Source organism: Puma concolor, chromosome A2, assembly GCF_028749965.1.
Source record: "Puma concolor isolate L17-30 chromosome A2, mPumCon1.1.hap2, whole genome shotgun sequence".
In the NCBI taxonomy this organism is placed as follows: Eukaryota; Metazoa; Chordata; class Mammalia; order Carnivora; family Felidae; genus Puma; species Puma concolor.
The window spans coordinates 121,534,110-121,552,315 of NC_141668.1; the positions used below are offsets into that span (position 1 = coordinate 121,534,110).

The following is an 18,206-nucleotide window of genomic DNA, read 5'->3' on the forward strand; positions in this document are numbered from 1 at the left end:
TTTCATTTTTGCTATCTATATTGTATTGCCTTAAATCTGTGATGCTTATGCCGTGGTTTTTCAATATGGGTTGCTGAATGTCTATATAAGAAAGCAGTCTACTACTATTTCCAGTACTAGACTACATATAGTTGAAGCAACATATTCACATTTATAAATCAACTAAGATGGAAGGAAAGAGTATGCTACTGTGGTTTCAAAATCAGATCTAAAAGAGAAATTTCTGGATATTCAGACCATAGCAACCTCATTTGAGTCAAAATGCAAAATACTGTGATGATGATTTTATAAATAAGAGGACTTTTGTTATTTGTAAATTCTGGCCAATTTAGGAATTTATTTATTTTCTACCCACCTTTCTCAAATCATAGTTTCCATTCCTCTGCCCAATAGCCTCCGGAGGCAGCCTTTTGCTTACACTATGGCCACATTCTATAAAATTTTCACCAAGCTGCTGCTCATATTTTCTCCCATCTCTTGGAGTCCAGCCAGAAAAATTCTGTTTTTAAGGGATATTGTGGTTAGATTGAATCCACTAGATAACTCAAGATAATCTCTTGTTTGTTAAAATTTTTTATTCTGTTTGTTTATTTTTGAGAGGGAGAAAGAGAGGGGGGAGGGACAGAGAAAAAGGCAGACACAGAATTCGAAGCAGGCTCTAGGCTCAGAGCTGTTAGCACAGAGCCCGATGCAGGGCTCAAACCAATGAATGCAAGATCTTGGCCTGAGATGAAGTTGGATGCCTAAATGATTGGAGCATCTGGGTGGCTCAGTCTCTTGACTTTTAAGGTCTACAGCCTTAAATACATTTTCCAGGTCCTTTTTTCAAGTAAGGTAACATAATTGCAGTTTTTTGAGGAATGGAACATGTGCATCCAGGAAGGGGGTGTTATTCTGCCTATACAGCATGCCTGTCCTCTTTGTCCTGTGGTGTGCTCCTGCTTAACCTTCAAATTCCAGCTCACGTGTCACTTCCCCTCTGCACATTGTACAGATGTTCCCACCTCCAGGAATATCATTGACACCCCTTCTGTGCTTCCTCAAGTCTTTGACCATAATTTTCAGTTTCAATCACATTGTTGTATTACTCTTGGTGCATTTACCTCTACTAGAATGCTAGAGAGGTTTTGAAGATAGAAATGATGATTTATTTATTCCTTATCCAATGTGATAAGTTCAAGTCTAGCACATGCAGGGAATGCTCAGTTCCTTTGAACATGTGGGGTCCAACCATATTCTAGAATACCTCATTTCATTGACCTCTTACCTTTCATTTTCCCACCTTTCTCTGTCTTTTTCTTCTCCCTTCTTCCCATAACTGCGGAACCCCTTGGACTGAAAATGACTTTGTCCACCCACACTCACAGAAGAAATGAATCAGTGTTTCATTTCCATCTTAGATTTTATTCAGTCCAATATTTTATACCATCCCCAAGTCTCTGTAATTCAAATGATAGAGAATCCAGATCTGCAAACATCTGCTGAATAAGCTTTGCTTATTTTCTCATTTGAAATATTTTATTTAATATTTCCAAAAACCTCTTGTGATAGGTATGACCTTTCTGAAGGGGCTCAGTTAAGCGGGGAAAGGGAGACTCTTAATCAAGGCCCTAGGTTTTTGGGTCCAGGATTCTTCTATCCATATTGCTTCAACTTGTATTATTTTTGAATTATTCTCTCTGCCTCCCCAGAGATCCTTGCCTCCTGTCATCTTTGTCACTGTGACAGGCAAGTGTGAAGTTCAAAGATGGCTTTCTGTCTCCCTACTCCTGCCATGCCCCCTGGCTCCTGGATTCACTGACATAGGTGCCGTTACTTCCATCCCACCAGTGTCTTTCAGATATGTCTGTTTCTTCATAGTCTCTGCACCTCAATGTGTCAGATCAGGTTCTGGGAGATGCATGAGAATCCATGGATGTTAGGGCAGACTTTGCCAGAAATGAGAGACAGGCATACAATCCAGGCACGGGCCTTCTAGGTTACCTCAGAAGAACCCTGGATATGACTTGGAGCACTGTGAATACAGAAAAGAAGTGTCCACAGGAGAGGGGGATAAAGAAGAAGAACCAAAGTAGACTAGGGAGCAAATTTTGCCTTAAGATATCAGGCAGCAAACTCCTCCTGTGTGAGCCAAGAAAGAGAACTTTGCCTTGGGTCTGTCATAAAAGGGATTTTTTGCCTTTAAACTCTAAACTCCTTTATAATAGGCAAGTTTGAGAAGGTTTTTTTTTTCCAAATAGAAGTAAGAAATCAGATTTTTTTAAAGATATTTTTCTTTTAGTTCAACTCTCCTTGAATTTACGTGTGAATTTAGTCATCATCTACACAGCTTGTTCTCTCTTTCATTAGATGGTAGGATCTGCAGGGCAGTCTCCTCGCCCCCCATTTGGGGATGTGCTAATGCAGTGTTGGTTACTCTCTCTCATTATCAGAGCCTATTGGTAGGTCCCATATCAAAGGGTATGCACTGCACCATTTAAATTTTATCTCAGAAATTGCATTAGCTGGCATTTATGGCTGAAAGGGAGAGATTAAATTGTTCTATCCATTTTTAAACCTGTGGTGTTGCTTTGCAAGGAGTGCACCTAAAGGGATGCAGTATTCATGAGAGTAAGGCCTCCTCCCAGGTAAGCACAAAATCCTATCGACTAAACTGGGATCAAGGAGAGAACAGAGACCAGAAGTCTATAAATTTTATGCTTACTGATGCAACTTCAAAATTGTTTTCTATTTCTCAGCACATATTTATTTTTATGTGCCATCTTCTGCTATTGAAGAATGGACATGCATGGAGGGGACAGGCAGGAGACTGATTCTTACGTGCGGTTTGTCACTAACTAGATGCATATAGCCTGGGTTCAAGTACACACACCTTAATAGTGATGGACCCAGAACCAGGTTCTGTCTAAGCCCAATTTTTCTTGTATGGAAAATGCATTTAATGTGGGAGTTAAACCATATAGGAGTCTTGAATATTTATTGTAGTAGACTTTTGTTTCTCTGTCTTTAATCTAGTCTCTTTTTAACCCATCCCTGCTTCACAATAAAAAAGATCCATCTAGAATCTGTATAATAATATTCACAAAACTACATTCTCTACCTTCTAAAAATATTTTTAGGGGGCACCAGCCTGGCTCAGTTGGTATAGTATGTTACTCTTGATCTCAGGGTCATGAGTTTGAGCCCCACATTGTGTATAGAGATTACTTTTTAAAATTTTGTAGTTAATATCCAACTGTTATCATTGCTTTACTGGTTCTCCTGGCTCAGAGATGAAAACTGCTTTTGCATGTAAAGTGAATGTGGGCAAGGACTAGAAGGGGGTGGCTGGATTCACAGACTGTCCTTGGTCCTGAGAGCCTCCTTTCATACTGCCTAGGGTGCTGCCATAGGCAGGGACTGCATGCACATGAATGAAAAGAAGCCAGCCCTCTGGATTTCACAAGGAATAAGGACACTGTTGTGAAATTGGATATGTCCAAGGAGCTTGTTTATGTTGAAAGGATGAAACAGGGTTTCTTGAAAGAAATGACAGCATTAATATGAACTTGGGCAGTGGGGAACAGTGCAAGAGATAGTGCTGGCTGAAACTGGAAGGACAAAGTAGTGATGTTAGCATTCCTGATTTCCCCAACTGCCTTAGAGAGGCTACTACCCAGTGTCACCATGTTTACTGTATTCTAAGATTATCTCTCCTCTTTGCTCATGTTCAGGGGTTTACCTCTCACCGCCCAGCTCTTCATACACCGCAGACTCTTGAACAAACATAATCTCTCTCCCAGGGGCTATATTGGAAGGCAGGGCGACCTCATTTTGAACCACAGCTCTGCCACTGGGCATGTTTTTTAACCTATTTCTTAGTTTCTTCATTCACAAGGAGGAAGAAGTGTTTACCATTAGGATGATCCTAGCAGAAGGTGCTGTTTATTAAATGCTTCCCTTTAGGGTAAACAGAGCACAGAGATTTCCATTTAATTCATTTCTTAGAAAATCGTGTAGTGGTAGACACCATTATCTGCATGTTACAAAGGAGGAAATGTGAGATTTACTAAGCATGGGGTGATTTATGCAAGGTCACACAAGTGATCGAAAAGCTAGGATTGAAACCCAGCTCTGCCGGGTTTTACACCCTGAGCTCTTGACTTGTATTGGTTTCCTATGGCTGCTGTAACAAAGAGTTACAAACTGGGTAGCTTAAAACAACAAATATATCCTCTCCATGTTCTGGGGGCCAGAAGTTTGAAATCAAGAGGTTGGCATGGGCCATGCTCCTGAAACCTGTAGGATAATCCTGCCTTGCCTTTTCTAGCCTCTGATATGTGCTGGCAGTCCTTGGTTTCCTTGGTTTGCAGATGCTTCACTCCATCTGCTTGTCTTGTGATGTCTTAGTCACAGTTTTTCTGTTCTTGCTGCATCTATGTCCAAAGTTGCATTTTTATATAAGGTCACCAGGCCTATTGGATTAAGGACCCACCCTACTCCAGAGTGACCTCATCTTCACTAATTACATTTGCAATGACCCTATTTCTAAATAAGGTCTCATTCTAAGGTACTGAAAGTTAGGTCTTTAGGACTTCAGCACATCTTTTTGGGAAATAGAGTTCAATCTGTAACACTTACAGTGTTGAAACAAATGCCTACAGGCTTGTCATGAGAAATAAAGGAAGTAATAAATATGAAGTATCTGGCATTTAGTAGACGTTAGAAATTGCTCATTTTTCTGATAAGATTATTTGAGGAGATAGATAATTTGTGAATCCGAAATGTATATTCCAAAGGTGTGAATTAGAAGTAAGGTGGCTGGCCATTGACAAAATGTGTTTTTTTGGGGGGGGGGGGAGGGGCATGGATCCTTTTGAAATGCAAGTATACCAGGAAGGCTATTTCCTATTTCATTTTCTCTTCAATTTAATTAATTTAAAGCACTGTAAGTATTGAATTGCAAGCCCATTTCTCTTGTTTTTTCAGTAATTTTCTTGGTAAAAGTCAAAAGAGGAAAAGCAAAGATGCATTTCTTCTACCACATGATGAAATAGAAACATAGGCATTCCAGAAGGGGGAAATAGGTAAAAGCTAGAAATTCATGTAATCCAGTTTAAGGGTGCTGTCATTATCAAGGAAACATGACCCAATAATCATAAGATGATGTCAAAATAGTTTAAAATTTTTATCTGAGTTTCTAATAGGAGGGAAATAGTCCATTGCATTAATTCTTAGAATTTTCTTTAATTGCCATTCATTTCCTTTATGACTGAAACACCTCTGCACCATCTCTTCCAAATTCCATAATTTCTTTCTCTCCAAAGGCTAGCCTAATGCCTCCTGTGCCCTCCTGGCCTTTCCAGTTTTGCTACTTGATTTTGATTGTTCAGATACAGCATCGCAAACTCTGAAAGGTCCAACTTGACAATGGCAGGACTGTGAGTAAAAGTTCTGGATCACTAGAAACAAATTGGGCAAAATTCAAAAGTTTTTGGGTTTGTTAAGGACATATTGGGAATTAGTAGACTTATTTTGTCTCCTTGCATATGATAGTGAATTATCTTGGAGTGGAGATAATTTTAAGCTTGATTCATGTATCAGTCCTGCTAATTTTCCAGGAGGTAGAAATAGAGGCATCTATAGAGCATCAATCTGGTGGCTGTTGGAGTATTTTCTCCATACAAGACATGGTGCTAATCACTGGGGAAGTTCAGATACTTGTTACAGTGGCATAACAACTGTCAAGTCCAAGGTTTGAATGCACAATGGGTTTCCAGAGTCTCCTGGGTATGCCAGAGCTCAGAGCCAGCTCAGAGCAAAATGAGATGGGAAGCAAATATTGAGGTCAAGTATACCATAGTGTCCAACATTCATTATTTAACTTGAAGTGACATTCTTTAGGCTTTGGTCACAGAGTCTTGGGTAAAGGTAGAGACTTCATGAACCACCAATTTATGGATGACATAAATTTGGAAGGAATTGTAAAAATATTAGATATTAAAATTAAGTTCTAAATAATTTCAACCAGCTGGAACAATGGGTCTCATCTAGAAGATTAAATTTAAGAAAGATGAGTAGAATTTAATGAGTATAGGTCCAAAAAATACTCTAACTGCCAAATACAGGCATAGGGACTGTAGGGCATCATTTAGAAGCAGCCCTTGGGGCGCCTGGGTGGCTCAGTCAGTTGAGCGTCTGACTTCAGCTCAGGTCATGATCTTGCAGTCTGTGAGTTTGAGCCCTGCATCAGGCTCTGTGCTGACAGCTCAGAGCCTGGAGCCTGCTTCAGATTCTGTGTCTCCCTCTCTCTCTCTGCCCCTCCCCCACTCATGCGTGTGCGCGTGCGCGCGCTCTCTCTCTCTGTCAAAAATAAATAAAAACATTAAAAATTTTTTTTAAAAAAGTTCTAATAGAAGCAGCCCAATGAACAATGACAGGGGGTTTCAATTTGCTGCCATTCTACCAATTTTGATTCATCACTGTGATGGCAGTGTAAATGTAAATATTATCTGAAACATCCTTGGTGCTCATGGAACTGATGAGTGATTTCTAAAGTATTTTGTTCAATTCTCTTTGTTATGCTTTAAGAGAAAAAAATTGAAAACTGGAACATGTTTGCTGGGAAGCATGCTGAGTGGCTGAGACTAACTTGGGTCTTTTGAGAGAGGGTAGCTTGGCCTGGAGAAGAGAAGATGGTCTGTTGGGTGGTCAGAGAGCAGAGTCTGGCTTCATGTGGGTCTAGAGGGAGGAATTGGGATGAATAGTAGGTATATAATAAGGTAGACTTTAGTTTGGAAGACACCTTTTAAATGTGACCCATATATCAACTAAGATTTTCCTGCCAATTCAGGTTATTAGAAAAGTGTTCCTCTACCTGTGAAAACCTAATGTTCTCCCCAAATTCATATGATTTCTTTTGTATGGTCCCATACAGTTCACTTAACACGATTTTGCGTTGATAAAGACTTTACTGAAGATTTGGAAAGATGAAGAAACTTAAACCACAGCATTTAAAAACACTTAAAGTTCAGTATTAGATATTCCTATTTTTAACTATTCCTAAGTCACTTCCACAACTCAGGATCCAGTATTCTACCCAGTTTCTTAACATTCTTTGCATTCTTTTCTTCCCCATTCCCCCTTTCTCTCTCTTCTCTTTCTTTCCATGTAAAGTTATCTATCATTGTCTTTTCTTGCTGTGGCTCCCACAAGTTCCTACCCACAGGGTCACATCTTCCTCAGGTAAGGTATTTAGTAAATGTGTTAATCCATTTGGGCTTCCATAACAAGGACAACATAGACAGGTAGCCTATAAACAATAAATATTTATCATAGTTCAAGACACTGGTTGATTGAGTGCCTGGTGAGCTCCCACTTTGTGATTCGTAGACAGCCATTTTCTTGGATTGCCACACAGTGACAGGGTGAGGGAACTCTCTGGGGTCTCTTTTATAAGGACATTAATCTCATTCATGAAGGATCCAACCTCATGACCTAACCCCATCCATGTTCCCACCTCCTAATACCTCACATTGGGGATGAGGTTTCAGCATATGAATTTTGAGGGGATACAAATAATCAGTCTCTAGCCTGGAGATTTGCCTCAACAGTATTATCTCCCTATCAGAGTCTCTGGTGCTAGTTGTTTGGCTAATTGGTTATCTTACCCCACTCCCTTTGCAAGTTGAATCACCTTGAGAATGAAATGAGCTACTCAGGAAGTACTAACTCCCTCCTGCCCAGGGGGTAAGGATTGGACTCCCTCTGGGTGACTGCCTACCTGGAATCTGGTGGTGGTACTCCAAGCTTCCACTGTGGGGTGGAAACTGGGTGGTCTCTCAAATGACCATTGGATCTGATAGACCATCGTTCTCTAATTAGCACTAAGTTGTGAATGGCCAGTAATTGTTTGGTGTGGACCCTAAAGCCTCTAGGCAGGAGCCACTCTTATGTAGATTTCAATTATTTATTTAACAAGTGTGTGTTGAGCCTTCCCACAGGCCTTTTATGGTTCTAGGAATACAATATAGGGTGAAAGAAGACACCTCATGGAAATAAGAGTGTTGCTGCTGTAGACTGAATGTTTGTGTTCCCCTCAAATTAAATGCTACATCCTCACCCTGAATGTGTCAGCATTTGAAGGTGGGGCCTTTGGGAGGTGATTAGGTGATGAGGATGGAGCCCTCCTGAATGGCATTATTGCTTTTTTAAAAGAGACCCCAGAGATCTCCCTTGTCCCTTGTACTACTTGAGAGCATAGCAAAAAGATAGCTGTCTATGAACCAAGAAGTAGGTCTTTCCCAAGTTGCACTGCCAGTGCCTTCATCTTGGACTTCCCAATAGTCAGAACTGTGAGAGATAAATTTATGTTGTTAATAAGCTACACAGTCAATAGTATTTTTTATTAAAGTATCCTGACAGGACTAAGACACTATATTGCTAAGAAGGTGTTCCTGTGTGTCTTTCAGAAAGACCCATGGTAGATACTTGGTGGTAAAGAAACCTGGTAGGTATCTCAACTTAGTCCATGGAAGGATCCAGGCTTACGTGGCTTTAGATGTTTGTTAAGGATGTATGTTTCCAGACTCCCATCTTCTTCCCTGTTGGAACATGGGACTGAGACCACACTGGCTAATACTCAGTGTCTGATGTCCTGTTTGTTCTCTGATCTAATGGCTAGTGGCCATGCATTTAAGCTGTATAATTATGAGGAATATTCATACCCACTGAGCCTGTAGATTGATACACTTGGCAGAATTATCTCTGGGAGCATCCTGGTACAGGAGTAGTGATACACTAATAGAGTGGAAAATGACTAGATTCCTTTGGGAGAAACCCCTTGACTTCCCTTTGGAAGCATGGCATAGGCAGCCTCTTTATAATGATATTCCCAGAGGCAGGTATTTGAAGAATTTTGGATTAAAGATGTGTGGTGAGGTAAAATGACAAAAGAAATGTCTCAGGTAAGGAAAGCACATCCAGGCTGCTGACTAGAGGGGGCCCTGAAATGTTTAAAATGGCAGTGTTTTTTGGTGGAAAGAGAGGCTAGTAGCTGGGGAGGGGAAGGGACTTCTTAAAGATGTATCAGTTGGGCTCTAGTACTGAAATCCCTGTAAGTATTTGGGCAGAAAAAGACTTGGTCTGGGGGCTTAGGTGCACACAAACTCATCAGCCAGGGTTGAAGTTATGGTTCTAGACTGTACCCAGGAATGGCTCTCTCACTGTGAGCTAATGACCTATAGATGTGGGGTCCTTCACTTCCATGGCCTCTCCAGATGCTCTGGGAGGAGCCCTAGCAATTTATATTGAAATTGTATATTCCTTTATATGAAGGGCCCTCCTCATAATGAAAGTAAGCATCAGCCCAGCAAAGCATGGATGGGTCCCTGTCCCAGGGCAATCTTGTTCCTACCTCTGGAACCACTACTGGTGTTAGGAGTTTAATAAGATTGTTCTTCCACAACCACAAAAGTCACAAAGCAGGAAAGCCAGTGTCCTCTACCACTGTGAACAATGACTCTTGGCACCCAGGAAAAATAATAGACACTGAAAAGCTGCTCATAGAAAACTTTGTAATTCTGTAAACTTACTTTCTAGGCAAACAGAACAGAAAGATGGTTTCATTTTCCTTTCATTTTCTTTTCCTTTTGCCTCTATGACACATCGCCCTCTACGGCAAGAAGCGATACTAGAGATACTAGTATGGGTATACCAGCTTTCTTTCAGGTGGTTTTATAAGACACATCAAGTGCATTCATCTCCTGGAGCAGCTGTAACAAATTACCACACACTGGATGGCTTAAAACAACGAAGTTCATTGTCTCACAGTTCTTGAGCACAGAAGTCTAAAATCACCAGGCTGAAATCATGGTGTCTGTAGGGCAGCGCTTCCTTCAGAGGCTCTAGGGGAGCATCCCTTCCTTGCCTCTTCCAGCTCCTGGTGGTTGCCAGCATTCCTTGGCTTCTGGCTACATCACCCCTGCATCTCCCTGATCATACGGATTTCTCCTACTTTGTATCAAATGTCCGCTAGCCCTCCTTTTACAAGGATGCTTGTGATAGCATTTAGTGCCCACCCAGATAATCCATGATAATCTTGTCATCTCAGAATCTTTAATGTACTCATATCTGCACAGATTCTTTATTTCCAAATAAGGTAACATTTACAGATTTTAGAAACTACACTTTTACTTGCAACCTTTCTGTGCAGGGTGTTTAAAGAACGTCTCTTGTAAGCACTTGAGTTTAAAAAAAATCTGACAGTCTTTTCTAATTTGCACTGGCTTGTTTACATTCAACAAAATTGCTGACTTAATTTTGGTTTAAAACAACCATCTTACTCGTTGTTTTCTATTTGTCCTACTCTTTTTTTTCTCCCTCTTTTTCTTGCCTTCTTCTGGAGGATAAGGTATTTTTTATTATCCATTGCATTTTCTTGTCTCAACCTCACTCACATATGTGCTTTTGAATGGTGAAAACAAATTTGCATCCAGAATCTTAGTTGCAAAGGCATCTGGGAAATGTATCTTTCAACTTTTGCGCTTCTCTGTTTAGAAGAAGCATGCAAGGTGGTTGAGGAGGAAGTTCACAATATCCAGCACACATAGTGAGTTAACAGATTTGTGATAACTTCCCCACTTTTCCTTACCCTCATTAAACAATACAAGGCACTCTATACTTAATCTGGGGTCTTAGGCTTTCCGGAATAAAACATGGAGCTTGGAGGGAATGGTGGATGGATATAAGCTTGGTCATTGAACTTGGCCATAGATAAATACAAGCATCATGATAGGTTTGTATTTTTATAATACTTAAGTAGTTTGCTGAGTATGCTAAACTGAGGAAATGATTTCATGGCTTCTGTTTTGATTTTGAAGGACTGTCATGAAGACTGATAAGGTGATGAATAAAAAGGAATAGAGAATACAAATCAGTGAAAGGAATTTGAAAATCTTTTCAATCAGTGCGTGATATCGGTGAAGACTGATCGAAGGTATAGTGAAAATACTATTTTTTTTTTATTGCGTCTCTGATTAGTTCTGCCTTCGTTGTGGATGGAAACTTACCTTCACAATTTGGAATTGCCTTACTTTTAGTTTTGGTATAAGGCAGAGGAGAATGGAAGAAAGCAGGGAGGGGCAGAATTAGATACATGTTTGGTTCTGTTCCAAGTCAGTCTGGCACAGAAATTGCAGCCCGAAATGGAGTGTCTCATTGTGATTCTTCATGTGCTAGCAACAGAGGCTGAATAGATAATTTGCCTTAAAATACAATCCAGAATGGGAGTGAATGTGGGGACAGTTGCTGCTACCCAGAGAGCAAACAGGCTTCTGCAACAGCCTAATGATCTATGTAAAATGGATCAAAGTGGCCCTTGCCAGCCTTGATGTTTACTGTGGTGAGTTTTAGTTAAGCAACCCTCAGGATGGTGCACATTTAAATGGGCTTCTAGAGACAGCTTTTCAGAGTCCAGCCTGCCCGGTCCCTGTGCTTTGTGGAGTATTCAACCAGGTGATTTTCCCCAGAATAGGCACGCGAGCATCTCTTTACCCTCACTTTGAACATTTGGGACAGGTGTTCCAGAGTTTAATGTTATTGGGAGGTCTCCCCGATTTGTCTTATTGGTAATAGGCATTTTGTGTCCTAAACATTTGTGAGTATTTACAAAGAAGTTGCTAGAAGTAGAAATAATTTATTATGACCTCTGATACATTAGTTTGAAAGATACTGTTTTCTCAGCCAGGATACCTTCCCAGTAAACTCCTATTCTCTCCTTTGTTGAAGAGACTGCTTTTCATTGGGGAACAAATGATAAACTCTGACCAAAAAACTGTAAGAATTCTTAGAAAAGGGTTTCTATTCCTGAATAAAAAGACAAAGCCTCAGGAAGAGGTTTGTAGCTTTATTTTTACTGCTTTAAGTGTGAACGTAGTGATTGGAAGTTCAGCAGCCATTTTGTGATTATGAGGGTGGAAGCCATACATCAAGGATGAGGGGCAGTGCAGGAGAAGACAAAGAACTCAGATTCTTAGATACCATCCTTGATCAGCTACAGCACATCTTAACTGTCTACCTACAGACTTTGTTTCTTAAGAAAAATAAATTCCTATATGTGTTCATTTTTTTAAGTGTATTTATTTATTTTGAGAAACAGAAAGTGTCTCTCAGGGGCAGTGAGAGGGGAGAGGAGAGGGGCAGTGAGAAAGGAGAGGGAGAGAATCCCAAGCAGTCTCCTCGCTGACATCCCAAAGCCAGACGTGGGGCTTAAACCCACAAAACTTGAAATCATGACCTGAGCCAAAATCGAGAGTTGGATGCTTAATTGTCTGAGCCACCCAGGTGCCCCTATATATTTTCTGTTTGTTGAATTTAAATTTCTTCCCTAGATTCTTCTGCCTTGTGGATATCCTTCAATGACACAGCCTCGCAGCCGCTTGTCCCTAACACATCCTACCTCCACACTGACAGGCACTTGAGCCCACTGACAAACTAATACCCAGATCAAAATTTTAATTAAAAATTTTTAAAAAATGTAAACATATCTGTGTGTCAGGCCTGTAGTATTTTACCTTATGTAATCCCTTAAAAACACTAAGGAATATTACAATGCATTTAAAATTAAGGAGTTTCTGGTGGCTCAGTCAGTTAAAGCCTTGGATTCTTGATTTCTGCTCAGGTCATCATGTCACAGTTTGTGGCATCAAACCCCACTCTTGGGATTCTCTATCTCTCTCTCTATGTCTCTGTCTCTCTCTCAAAAATAAACTTTTAAAAGAATTAAATTAGGGGTGCCTTGGTGGCTCAGTCAGTTGAACATTGGACTTCAGCTCAGGTTGTGCTCTCAATGTTGGCAAGTTCAAGCCCTATGTCAGGCTCACTGCTGTCAGAGCTGAGCACACTTCAGATCCTCTGTTCCCCTCTCTCTGCCCCTGCCCTGCTTGTGCACTCTCTCTCAAAAGTAAATAAAACATGAAAAAACTCTTTTAAAGGAGTTTCTTTTTTCTTTAATTGTTTAAAAATGTTTATTTTCGAGAGAGAGAGATACAGAGTGTGTGTTGTGTGTGTGTGGGGGGGGGGGGTAGGCAGAGAAAGAAGGAGACACAGAATCCAAAGCAGGTTCCAGCCTCTGAGCTGTCAGCACAGAGCCTGGCATGAGGCTTGAACTCACAAACCCACAGGATCATGACCTGAACTGAAGTTGGACACTTAACTGACTGAGCCACCCAGGCACCCCAAGGAGTTTCTATATAATCCCAAATATGACTGAAAAATTGGAAACTGAGTTTTGTTAAATTCAGTATAAAATTTTGATGCACACACGTGTTGAAGAATTACACAGTGAGGTCCCACACATGGCATAAATTCAACAGTTTTCATTTTTTGTATGTGCTTCCTCACATAACTCTAGTACCCCTGGGATCTGAAATCATTTACATGCAACTTGTAATAATTCAGTAAAATTCTCTGTTACTAAGTGTTAAGGAATAGAGGAAGTACTATGTGCAGTTCTGCTAGTTTCCCTCCAGACATACAGTCTTGGATGTGTCGGATGTGAGGATGCTGAGTTTGGGAAAGAACATTGCTTCCCCATATTCTGACCCCACCTTTGGTTCAGGGGCCTACATGGGCACTCTTAAAGTTTGGTCTGTCCTGAACGGATCACCAGTGGGAACTGGCTGGAAATAAAGATTCTTGGGTTCCATTGCAGTGCTTCTAAATGAAAGATTCTGAAGCAGACCCTCCAACGTGCCTTTAAACCATCCTTATATGGGTTTTCTCATGCACATTAAAGTTAGAGAACCAGCATTTTTGAGAAATCAACTGCACCGGTGTTAGGTGGTGGTGATTCAGGGCTTGTATTCATTATACTTTCCTTCTTCTAGCTCATCTTCTTTGAGATACACCACATGCAACTTTATTTTTTTCCAAGAACACCATCACAAGGGACACTTTGTGATCACAATATGAAAAAAAAAGTACAATCTTACTGGGGCTAGTGGATCTGTGGTGGATCAAGTTCACCTCAACTGTCAGGCCTTTTTGGATGTAAATTACCTACATTAGTGCAATTGATCTGGTTGTCTACATAAAATGTAAAGTACCAGATGAGCAAATTAATATTTAAACTGCCCCCCCCCCCAACATGGCTGAGGAGCTAAGGATAGATGTGCCACTCCTCTCCTGACAGGACAATTTAGGGGAATTCTTGCTTACCTATCCTTTATTTTTCACTTTTGAGTCTCTCCCCAAAGAGAATTAAATGAATTGTGTGTAATTCTAGGATTCAGTAATATTTATATTCCTTTTCTTCCAGTGTCAGAAGCTTGGTCTGGAAGCTTTTGTTCAAAATAAGTGTTTGTACACCCCAGTGGGTCATACAAGTCATTTTTAATGTGTAATAAGAGTCTTCAGATGGAGGGAATACAGATGAGAGTGGGAACATGGGAAGTATTAAGGAATCTTTGAAAAAGATTCGTGCACAGCTCTACCAAGTTCCCTTTGGAGAGATCGACATGATTTGTCCAGATAGAAAATCCTCAAGCTTTATTTTGACCTATATTCTAAATCTCTTCCATTCAAGAGAGAATGAGCAGAAAGCCAATGATACCAGAATGAAATGATTCATTGGGTCAGGGGAGTGGGACCATAAATCTCAATTTGCCTGGGCTCGGGGGGTTTTCCAGGAGGCTGGACTTCCTGAGCTAAAACCAGCAAAATCACAGACAATACTGGGATAATTGGTAAATTTTGTCACTGTCAGTTTAGAGAATTGCATAAAAATGGGTGGGTCCTGGGTCTTTTATTTCTCTATAATTGGTGCTTGTTGTGGACAGGAGGTGTCCCTCCCCAGCAGCCAAGAGAGCTGATGTTACCTTTTTGTCAATGGCCAGATAGAAGCACTGGATTCATGTTTCTAAGTGGGACTTACCAGAACATTAGGCTAATGAAACCAAGGTCTGAGCCATAGAAAGGAGCAAAATGTCTCTTTGATGGAGAAAAGCTGTGGCTTTTCTTGAGCATGAGAATGGAAATAAGACTAGTGCTATTGACTTAATTAGTTCTATTACTCCTTAGTTTTGTCTTCCTGAAATGGGAGTAGAGCCACTCTGCTAGCAGAATTTCAGATCTGATTAAATGATTAATGATTATATGATGGAGCTTTGCTAATTTGGAGTCACTTAGAAGAATGTGGCTCATCACATAAGCAGCACAATGATCGGGTAATTTCTAGATGTATAGTGGGAAGATTGGGATCTTAGTTGAGATTATTGTGTGAATATTTTGTGTGTAGCCACAAGGGCACTTGAGGTAGTTGTCATCCCTGATACACAAAGCATCATCATTATTTGTTCATGCCCACCCTTCTTTATGTTTAAATAATAAAACGTAATGAGCACTTGGTAACCTGTACCTAGCCTAAGATAAGAACTCACCATTACTGGTAATTCACTTCTCCCTATGGCCTTTTTCCTTATCTCATTCCCCCATTTTCCCCTAGAGGTGACCATGATCCTGAGTTTTGCAAATTTTCTTCTAGAACTTTTTCACTCAATATTATGTTGTTAAGATTTATCTATGTGATTTCATGGATTTTGCTGCTGTGTAGTATTCCATTGTATGACTGTACCATGCTTTATGTGTCCATTTTTCTGTCAGTGGATACTATGGTATTTCCAGGTCTTTGTAATTGTGAACAGAGCTAGTATAAATACCTCTACATGTCTCCTGGGCCACCTGTAAAAATAATGTTTTTGAATCACTACAGAGCAGTAGAGCAGCCAGGTCATAAGGAACACAGATACTCAAGTTTATGAAATGGAGATTTTTTTTTGTCCAAGTGGTTGTACCAATTCACACTCAAATCAGGAGACTGTGAGATCTCTTACAACTTTATGACATTTGCAGTTGAATGGGGTAAAGTGTAAAATGCTCTTTCATTGTGATCTCCGTTTTCTTTTCTAATGAAATTGAGCATCTCTTCATGTGTTTATCAGTCATAGGATTTCCTCTTCTGTGAAATATCTGTTCTTGTCAATATTGAGGAGTTTGTCTTTATCTTAATTATAAGATATATGTGACATTTTATTATATGTATATTTCATATATATTCCTTATATATATGCACACATACATATATGTGTATATATATATATTCCATGTGCACATGTACATTTATTCCTAATATTTCTAATATTAATCCTTTGTTGGTGTATTTATTATAAATATCTTCTTACAGATTATAGTTTTAGCTCCACTTTCTTTAACTTTTGAGGAATAGCAGTCTTAATTCTGATATAATCAAAATTAGTAATTTTTTTTTCTATGGTTAACCCTTTGTTCTTCAGAAATCATTCCTTCAAAGTCAGAAAGATACTTCCCTATATTTACTCTTACTTCTCTTATATTTTCTCTTTTTTCTTATGACACTTACATCCTTAATCCATCTGGATTGGCTATATTATGTATAATGTGAGCAAGTGTTCCAATTTTTTTTGCATAGACAGAATTCTTTTTTCATCTCTGTCGCAAAGATCCATGTGTGTCACTCCATTTCCAGGCTCTCATTCTGCCCTGTTGGGAGTCTGGTTTCTCAGTTTGGGAGCATCTGCTGGAAACAGGTGGGAGGAAAGTGCTATGATAGGTGGGGTGGTTCATCATTTCTAATTCCTAGTATCCATCCAAGTCCTAATCCCTGGCATCTGTGTTTCTTTCAAAGCCACACTGTGGGGGGATTTAAAAATAAATCAGTATCTAGGTTTCCCTCCAAATTTCTGTTTTAATTAGTCTGGGTTGGAGCCAGTGGGTCAGTATTTCTCAAAAGCCCCTAAGGAGATTCTAATGTAAATTCAGGGTCCAGAAGAGCTGTTACAGTTGATGCCCAAAGATGATTTCAAGTAGGGAGCCAACATCATGCTGTACTGCTTTGCCAACTTAGCAGAAATCCATAGGATGATGTTCAAATTATCTTTTCCCCCTGATGATAAATATAGTGCTTATTCATTGCAAAGAAAACAAAAAGTTAAGGAAAAAATTAAGAGTAAAAAATAATTATTATTTGTAATTACATGGCTCATTTTGCATTTTTCCTTCAAGCTTTATCTTGGCATGTATATGTGAATTTATGTAGTTGGAATCATCTTGAAAATAATTGTAAGAGCATTTTTCTACAACAACATTCTTGTGAATCAATTTTAATACTGTTTGTCTATCTTACTATAATTACTGTGTATTGTTCATACACATACTTATCCTGTAAAAATATTCTTTCATTCTGGTTAGGGATTTATTTTGCCTATGGTGATTATAATTGTTATTTAGGGGTGAAGGAAAACATGTTTTGGGCATGATAATTTAGTGGTTAATAGTATTGGGTCCAGAATCTATGACATCTGGGTTGAAATCCCAGTTTTTCCGTTTACCCATTGCGTGACTTTAGGGAAATCATTCTGCTACTCTTTATTTTACTACACATAAACATGAGGATAATATCAACCCCTCCCACACAGAGCTGCTTTTAAGATTGAATGAGGTGACTATGAATTGCTTACCACAGTGCTGAGCACAAACCAAGTGCCTAATGAACTTATCTCTAAGTTGGCTCTTCACAATGTCTGGGTAGTAGCTAAGGGCAGTCCTGCCCCCTCGGCTCAAAGACCAGTGTGATTTGCCTGACACAATTTCCCTGGTAGTAAATGTTCGCTGGGAGGATGACAGTCACCAAGATAGACTTTGTCATTGTCTAGCTAAGTAGCCAGATGCAGAGCTGGCTGGAGAGTCATTTGTTCAAAGGAGAAGGTTAAAAAAAAAAAGTGCCAGTTACTCTAACAATGGATGCTGCTAACTGGCTGCCTGACTCAAAGTTAGAATAATTTCTCCCTAGGATTTCCCTTCATTGTAGTGAATAGGTCCCTGCAATTGAGAGGCAAATGCAGGTTCTCAACTATGGAACCAGGTGTGTACACAGCTGGGGATCTGCCTGCTTGGAGCCCACAGGACAATAAAACAAACAGCAAGCAAAATAAAGCGTCAGCATGTCCAATTTTTTTTAAGTAGAAGTGGGGAATAGCAGTGGAGGAAAAGGAAAAAGAGCAGTGGGAGAAGTACAGATTTGGGTTGGGGTGTTCGACTCTGAATCTGGTTGTACATCCTGAAGAGGCCACCTCTGGATGAAATTGCAGTATCTTCGAAATGCTTGACACCTTACCTAGAATGCAAGCTTCTTG

General features: G+C 39.9%; 1 long non-coding RNA gene across 3 annotated transcripts in view; it reads left to right on the plus strand.

Moving 5' to 3' along the window:
* LOC147583486 (uncharacterized) overlaps window positions 1-18,206 on the plus strand; it is an 813,850-nt gene that overhangs the window by 684,510 nt on the left and 111,134 nt on the right. For all 3 annotated transcript variants that reach the window (XR_015248270.1, XR_015248269.1, XR_015248271.1), the window contains one exon: window positions 10,860-10,975. This is a non-coding gene — a long non-coding RNA (uncharacterized LOC147583486). The remainder of the gene's footprint in view (window positions 1-10,859; window positions 10,976-18,206) is intronic.